This window comes from Podarcis raffonei, chromosome 1 (genome assembly GCF_027172205.1).
Source record: "Podarcis raffonei isolate rPodRaf1 chromosome 1, rPodRaf1.pri, whole genome shotgun sequence".
Classification (NCBI taxonomy): Eukaryota; Metazoa; Chordata; class Lepidosauria; order Squamata; family Lacertidae; genus Podarcis; species Podarcis raffonei.
Genome location: NC_070602.1, coordinates 38,437,648 through 38,444,699, shown reverse-complemented (window position 1 = coordinate 38,444,699; position 7,052 = coordinate 38,437,648).

The window sequence follows — 7,052 nt, the reverse complement described above, 5'->3', positions numbered from 1 at the left end:
CACAGACCATCTGGTCATAGGAACACAAGGAGTTGCCTTGTATGGTGTCAGTCCTTTGGTCCATCTAGCCAAAATATTGTTCACACAGATTCGCTGCTGCTCTCCAGGATTTCAGGCTAGGGTGGCTCTTTGCTCTACCTGGAGATGCTGGGGATTGAACCCAGACCCTTCTGTGTATGCAAACCACTACTGAGCTTTGGTGATGAGGCTTCCTCACTATGTATGGTATTTCAATTCACATTATGGTAATTATTTCTAAATTTGCACCTATATATATAACTTAGCACTTTCAAAATCCATGCAAAGTTGTCTCCTCTGCATCCTCCCATTTGATGATTCACCCCTTCACATATTTTGGGTGATGCAGAGTGGCAGTTGTGCATTGCCGGTGGGGTGGGGGTGTCAAAACAGGTCCTGTGGGGGGAGGCTGAAGCACTGCATGATTCTAAGCCAGCCGTCCTCCACACACCCAGAATGGTTCTTAAACTACAACAGCCCTGGAGCTGGCATAGTTAAGTCCCTCCCACTGTGATCAGTGGTATGGGGGGGGGAGTGATAGGATAACTCATTCCCACCTCCTGCCTTGGCCACAGCTTAGGAAGTGGTAGCAGAATCCTGTATGAATGCTCAACTTGGCTACAATCCTGCACATACTTACTCAAGAGTATATCTCCATTTAATTCAACTGGACTTCCTTCTAAGTGAACGTGCTTAGAACAGCACTGTTATACTTGTTACAGATATACCTGCAGACAGTGCTATTTTTTTTAGAAAAATAGGTGCCAGAACTCACCACGAACGTCTCCCTTGTTCTCTTAGAATCACCCACCTGAGCGATATCGAAACTGAGGTCCACCGAGTTCTGACTGGAAAAAAGCCCTGCCTGCATATCATATTTTGCCTGTATTTTTTTAAAAAATGCCATGGAGACGGTAAATGCCATGGGATGTTTATTCAATCTGGTTCATCTGTTTTAGTTTTTCTCTCCCTGTGTTTTCATAGCAGTGGCTCATCTGGGCTTTTTGGACATTACAGGGAAGTGTCGGCCAACGATTCTGAGTTCTAGCGCAACAAAATAATGATGTGTGGTGGGAATCTTCAGAGCATAAGGAAAAGGGAAATGTGTATGAGGGGGAGATTGATCTACTCTGCCTAGTGCACATCAAAAACAGCTGCTGCAATTAAAAAGTAATTAAGAGTGTGCTAAAATAAATGGAAAGGCTTCCACATTATTTTTTTTTTTGAGAAAACATATGGGGTCCACTGAATGACACAGAGCAGCAGGGATGTTGAGTTACCCCATTTTTGAAAGTGCATCTGTACATTTGTAAGACAAACAAGCTCCATTCATAATGTGCAGTCCTGCGTTAACTGCTGCTAATTTAAACATGCATCCTTGTCTGTGTGCATTACCACGACACCAAAGATAAACCCAACGTTGTAGCATGTTTTATTCCCGAGGCCTGTCTGTAACTGAGAAGCCTAGTTTGCACAATAAGATTGGTCCATGAAGAAAGTGGATTTTAACCAGATATGAGGCGTCATTTCTCTGGCACTGACAGATTGGAGCTTACACGTTCTTCTCAGTGTATTGGGGGACAGGGGGAGATGATCTTAAGAGTTTTGATGGCCTCAGCCAAGATGGGAGTAAGCAAGGTGAGGTGTAGTTAAATCAGGAAGCTATAATGTTAAAAGGGCCTAGAGTTTGCTCAGGAAAATGAAGAAGCCTGATTGGGAAGCCTTACTAGAAACCCAGGAATATTGCATGCCTCACTCTAGTCTGCTTGCTGCACTTTGGCCAGCTCTGGCTCCAGGAGTTTGAGAATCCTCAGGCATAGCACGCTGGGTGGGCCCACCAAAACTGGAAGGTGCAGGAACTGCAAGCTGAGAATTATCTCTGGCTGCATCTGATCTTCATGCCAAGTGGGGATGGTAGCACCATTAGGGAAGTGGTTTAGGGCTTTGGCAAATGCCCAGTCATGTCAGGCTCTGGATCTGTCCCTGGATCTGGTTGAGCTCCCTGCAGTTTGTTCCTTTGAACAGACCTGAACGGTGGTGCTCAGGCTGAATCACCTGGCCAGTTAATCATTTCAGTTGTCTAGACGTTGTCTTGAAGAGGAATCAGGAGGAAATGGGGTCTGGAGAGAATGTAGGAAGAGGAAAGTAGGCAGAAACAGAGAAATAAGGGATGGTCGGAGTTACTTCTTAACAAAGTCTATAGAACTACACCAGCTCTCTTGTAATTGTAAGGACAACAAGACTGTGTACACACTATACATTTCATGCACATTCCCTCCCCATCCCCAAATAATAATACAGTGGTACCTTGGTTGTTGAACGTAATCCGTTCTGGAAGACCTTTTGACTTCCGAAACATTTGACAACCAAGGCGCAAAGGGCAGTCAGCAAAGTCAATTGAGAAAATTGAAAGAAATGCAGCGAAAGCCATTTGACTTCTGAAAAGTGTTTGAAAATGAAATCAATTACAGTACTTCTGGGTTTTTGGTGTTCAAAAACCGAAACGTTCTGCTTCCGAGACGCTTGAAAACCGAGGTACCACTGTAATTGGAACTATAATTTGTTAAGCATGCTGGGAATTCTAGTTCTGTGAGTGGTAAGCTGCAGTTCCCAGGATTCTTCGGGGTCTGCTCTTTAAATTGTGGTGTACATGCTTGCTCAGGACTCCAGTTCACAAGGACATTTCAGCACACATACCCTCCAAGTGTCCCTATTTTCCAGGGATGTTCCTGATTTAGATAAGTTGTCCCAGTTTCTGATTTGATCCCTGAATGTCCCACTTTTCCTTAGAATATCCCTATTTTCATTGGAGAAATGTTGGAGGGTATGGAGTTATCTGACCCCCAAGCCGTCTGAAGGCCATTCTACATAGGGAAGTTTTTTTAAGATGTTTAATGTTTTATTATGTTTTAATATATGTTGGAAGCTGCCCAGAGTGGCTGGGGCAACCCAGTAAGATATTTGGGGTATAAATAGTAAAATTATCATTATGGAATGGGTCATCCTTATTTTCATTGGAGAAATGTTGGAGAGTATGAGCCTTACATGCATTAAGCAGCCTGGAAATAAATTAAACAAAGGAACATTCCTGATCACAGTTTCCTTTCATATTTACATATTTGTTTCAGTTGAAATAGCCCATGTCCCACAGAGCTTTTTGTAAACACTCTGTCTCATAAGGTTGTGCATAACAGATGTATTAGAGTTAAATCTTTCTTTGTATTTTGACATTTTGTATTTCATTTTTTAAAAAACACATATGTATATTCTGGGACGCGGGTGGTGCTGTGGGTTAAACCACGGAGCCTAGGACTTGCCGATCAGAAGGTCAGCGGTTCACATCCCCACGACGGGGTGAGCTCCCATTGCTCAGTCCCTGCTCCTGCCAACTTAGCAGTTCGAAAGCACGTCAAAGTGCAAGTAGATAAATAGGTACCACTCCCGTGGGAAGGTAAACGGCATTTCCGTGCACTGCTCTGGTTCGCCAGAAGTGGCTTAGTCATGCTGGCCACATGACCCGGAAGCTGTACACTGGCTCCCTCAGCCAATAAAGCGAGATGAGCGCCGCAACCCCAGAGTCGGCCACGACTGGACCTAATGGTCAGAGGTCCCTTTACCTTTACCTATGTATATTCTACTCCTGTTCACAGAATTCCAGTTCCCAGGGTTTTCTGTGGAAAGGAAATAATAATAATAATTTATTTAAACATACATACATACATACATACATACATACATACATACATACCCTGCCCATCTGGTTGGGTTTCCCCAGCCACTCTGGGCGGCTCCCAACAGAATTAAATGCACAATAAAACATCAAACATTAAAAACTTCCCTAGGGCGGATGCCATTACCGAGAAGGCCCTCTGCCTGGTTCCCTGTAACTTCACTTCACACAGTGAGAGAACTGCCAGAAGGCCCTCAGAGCCAGACCTCAGTGTCCGGGCTGAATGATGGGGATGGAGACATTCCTTCAGGTATACTGGGTCGAGGCTGTTTAGGGCTTTAAAGGTCAGCACCAACACTTTGAATTGTGCTTGGAAATGTACTGGGAGCCAAACAGCGGTCAAACCAATTTAAGCCAGCAGTGCAGAAACAACAAAAGTATGTCTACTATTTTTGTTCTGTTTTGTTATGTTACCCAACAAAATGTCGGTAGGAGGAAAAATCCCTTTCAGATTTATTGGCTTATGAACTTATTGTGTCCCTAATAGAGTGTTTTGCTGGGGAACAGATGGTTTGTTAGAGCCATTTTAGAGCAAGTGACTCTCAGGAGGCCAGGCAATTAGTCAGCAGATCATTAATTTTTTTGGCTCCTAAACTGCAGGAGGGAGCTGAAATCAAAGTAGCCATAACCAGAAACAAGAGCCAGTTAGTCTCTTGGTGTCAATAAAATAGCTTAAAGGGCAGGCATTTGCTCAGGAGAGCATCTTAAAAAGTGAGGAGAGGAATTGTTTAGATATATTCTGGAAGCAATGGGGAGGGAGAGAGAGAACCATTGGAAGGGAAATTGCTTTGCCTTAAGTTCTCTCTCAAGGTTTTTTTTAGAAGGGAAATAGTCTTGCACAGTGGACTGCCTTCTCAATCTTCTCCATGTCAGGATCTTTAACTAAGTCAGATGAAGAACCTGACTTAGTTAACGTTTTATTCCAGTCTGAGGCCTCTGCTGGAGTTCAAGAGGACTCATTTCCTCAACAGTCCAATACAGATTTTTCTGACTTTCCAATTAGCTATATTTATTCTTCTTCCACAATTGTAAATTTAACCTTTTGTTCTTTTAAACATTGTGGATAAACTTATAAAGCCTTAGTGGGTGGCAGTTTATCAACTGTAGGTATATTAGATTTTAAAAATGGAAGTCATCTGGTTGATGTTGAAATTTCCATTTATCCAAGCGGGAACATTTTGTTTCTAGAGATAAACATTAACATCTTTTCTGCCACTTGATTTCTTTGTTAGGTTTTCCTTCTGTAAAGGATTTGAGATAATACAGTTTCAGTGAGGTGCACTGATTCTCATCTTGTGACCATGCTTGCTGACAGACATCTCCAGAGGATACAAACGTTTGGCGTACTCTGACTATCTGAGTGAGACCAAATTGTGTTTCTATGGCACAGGACAAGAAAAGCTGGTGAGAGCAGGCACTCATGACACGTTTAAAAGCTTAAAGCTAATTAAGAAGGCTTAGGATCTGTTTTGATGGCATTAAAAATTATATCCAGGAAAATCCTCACTCTTGTGTCTCTTGGAAAACATGAACTTTACATTACTTAAGCAGGTTAGTGCCTGATGAAAGGCTTAACAGCACACAAGGAGCTTATTTCAGGGTGGGAGGGGGGCATTGGAAAGACACGGGAAGGCTCCATGGAAAACAGATCAATATGGAAGTATATTATCAGATAAGTGGAGCTCACTGGATTAAAAAAAATCTTGTAAGACTACTACATTCCTACTGTCTCAAGAGTTTGGATGAGTTTGTTGAACTGAGCATTAAGCCTGGCTTGCCTCCCTTGACGGAGAGGCACCATAGCAATGTAACATCATTATTGCATTGCACTGCTCTGAAGACCTTCTAGGAAGTGTAAGGAGTATGTTGAGGGACTGGACATACAGGGCACAATTGCTTTCTTTTAAAGGTTAATAACAACACTTGGAAAGACTGTACACCTCGAAGATAAGAGGCATTCCCACCTCTTCCCTCTCAGAGAGGGGCGAACTCCCACCTCCACCCCTTAACTTGCTTAAGTCCTGTTTGGGGCTATACCTGCAGCCACCTCCATCTCTAATGTTGCCACAGGTCCAACCATGTTCCTCCATACAACACCCATAGGAGAGTAGCTGGGTGTGGCTGTATGGGAGAACGCATACCAAGTCAGTTTGAAAGCCCCCTGTCTCCACTGGATTATAAAACCAGAAGTGAACCTGGATAGGTGGGAGGGAATTGCCTCAGGTATGTTTGGGTGGGGTGGGGGGAGGCCGAAGTGGTAGGAGCAGGAGGGATGAAAGCACCCTTTAGTTCTGCCAGACCTCATGTTATCATGGCAATATGTGGTGGGTGTTAGGGGGTGCATTTGCTTAGATGACATGCATCATCCCTGAACAACTCCCATCATCCCTGAACAATGGTCCTGCTAGCTAGAGATGATGGGAATTGCAGTCCCAATTGGGACCCAAGTTTGAGAAACTCTATCATAGATGTTTGAGGGGGGGGGGCTTTAGCCTTTTCTCCACTTTGGAAAATGTGAATATATTTCACTTCTTTTGTTCTTATGCAAACTTTTGCCCCTATACACAATGGGTGGTATTGAGCTACATTTTTCTCACAGTTGACGCATTAAAATGATGGGCTGTAACTTAAGTCATGTTCATTAATTTCAACGGGCCTACTCTTGTGTAAAATGGAATACCACCCAATATGTCTGAGAAAAGAAACTATTGGTTTAACTATGGGTCATTGAAAAGAACATCACTACAAAAGCTGAGTGGGCTAAAAAAAGATGCCCTTTGATCATCCTCTAGAGAATGACATTTTATTCCTAGAAGCATCCGTCAACGGCAAAAGTTGCATGCCTGGTAATCAGGATTCCACCCACACTGTGAAACATGAAGGGCTCAGAGGGTTGGGCATCTTGGAAGGACAAGAGTCTGGACACTGGGAGAAGCTTTAAACCATCTCAGCCTTGTCAAGAGGGGGCAACAAAAAACTCAAAGAGAGGAATTAATTTGACATGCAAAAGTAAAACCAAACATGTTCCCAGCTGTAGCTGTCTGTCCATCCCTCCTCCTCATCCAGCATTTATGGACTCTGCAGATGCCTAACCTAGGAAGACGGAACGTTGATGAATCCTTGCTAATGCTACGTGGTAATTAGTGAGGTTGAATATTTCTGCAACGCTTTCCTCCTGTAGGGAAGGGCTTGGAGTGATGAAGGTGCCGTTGGCAGATAAATTGTACCTGCCTGAGCCATCTGTCTTACAAATGATTCTGTATGTACAGCTATTATTTCAGTCAGACACCGACAGCTCCACAAT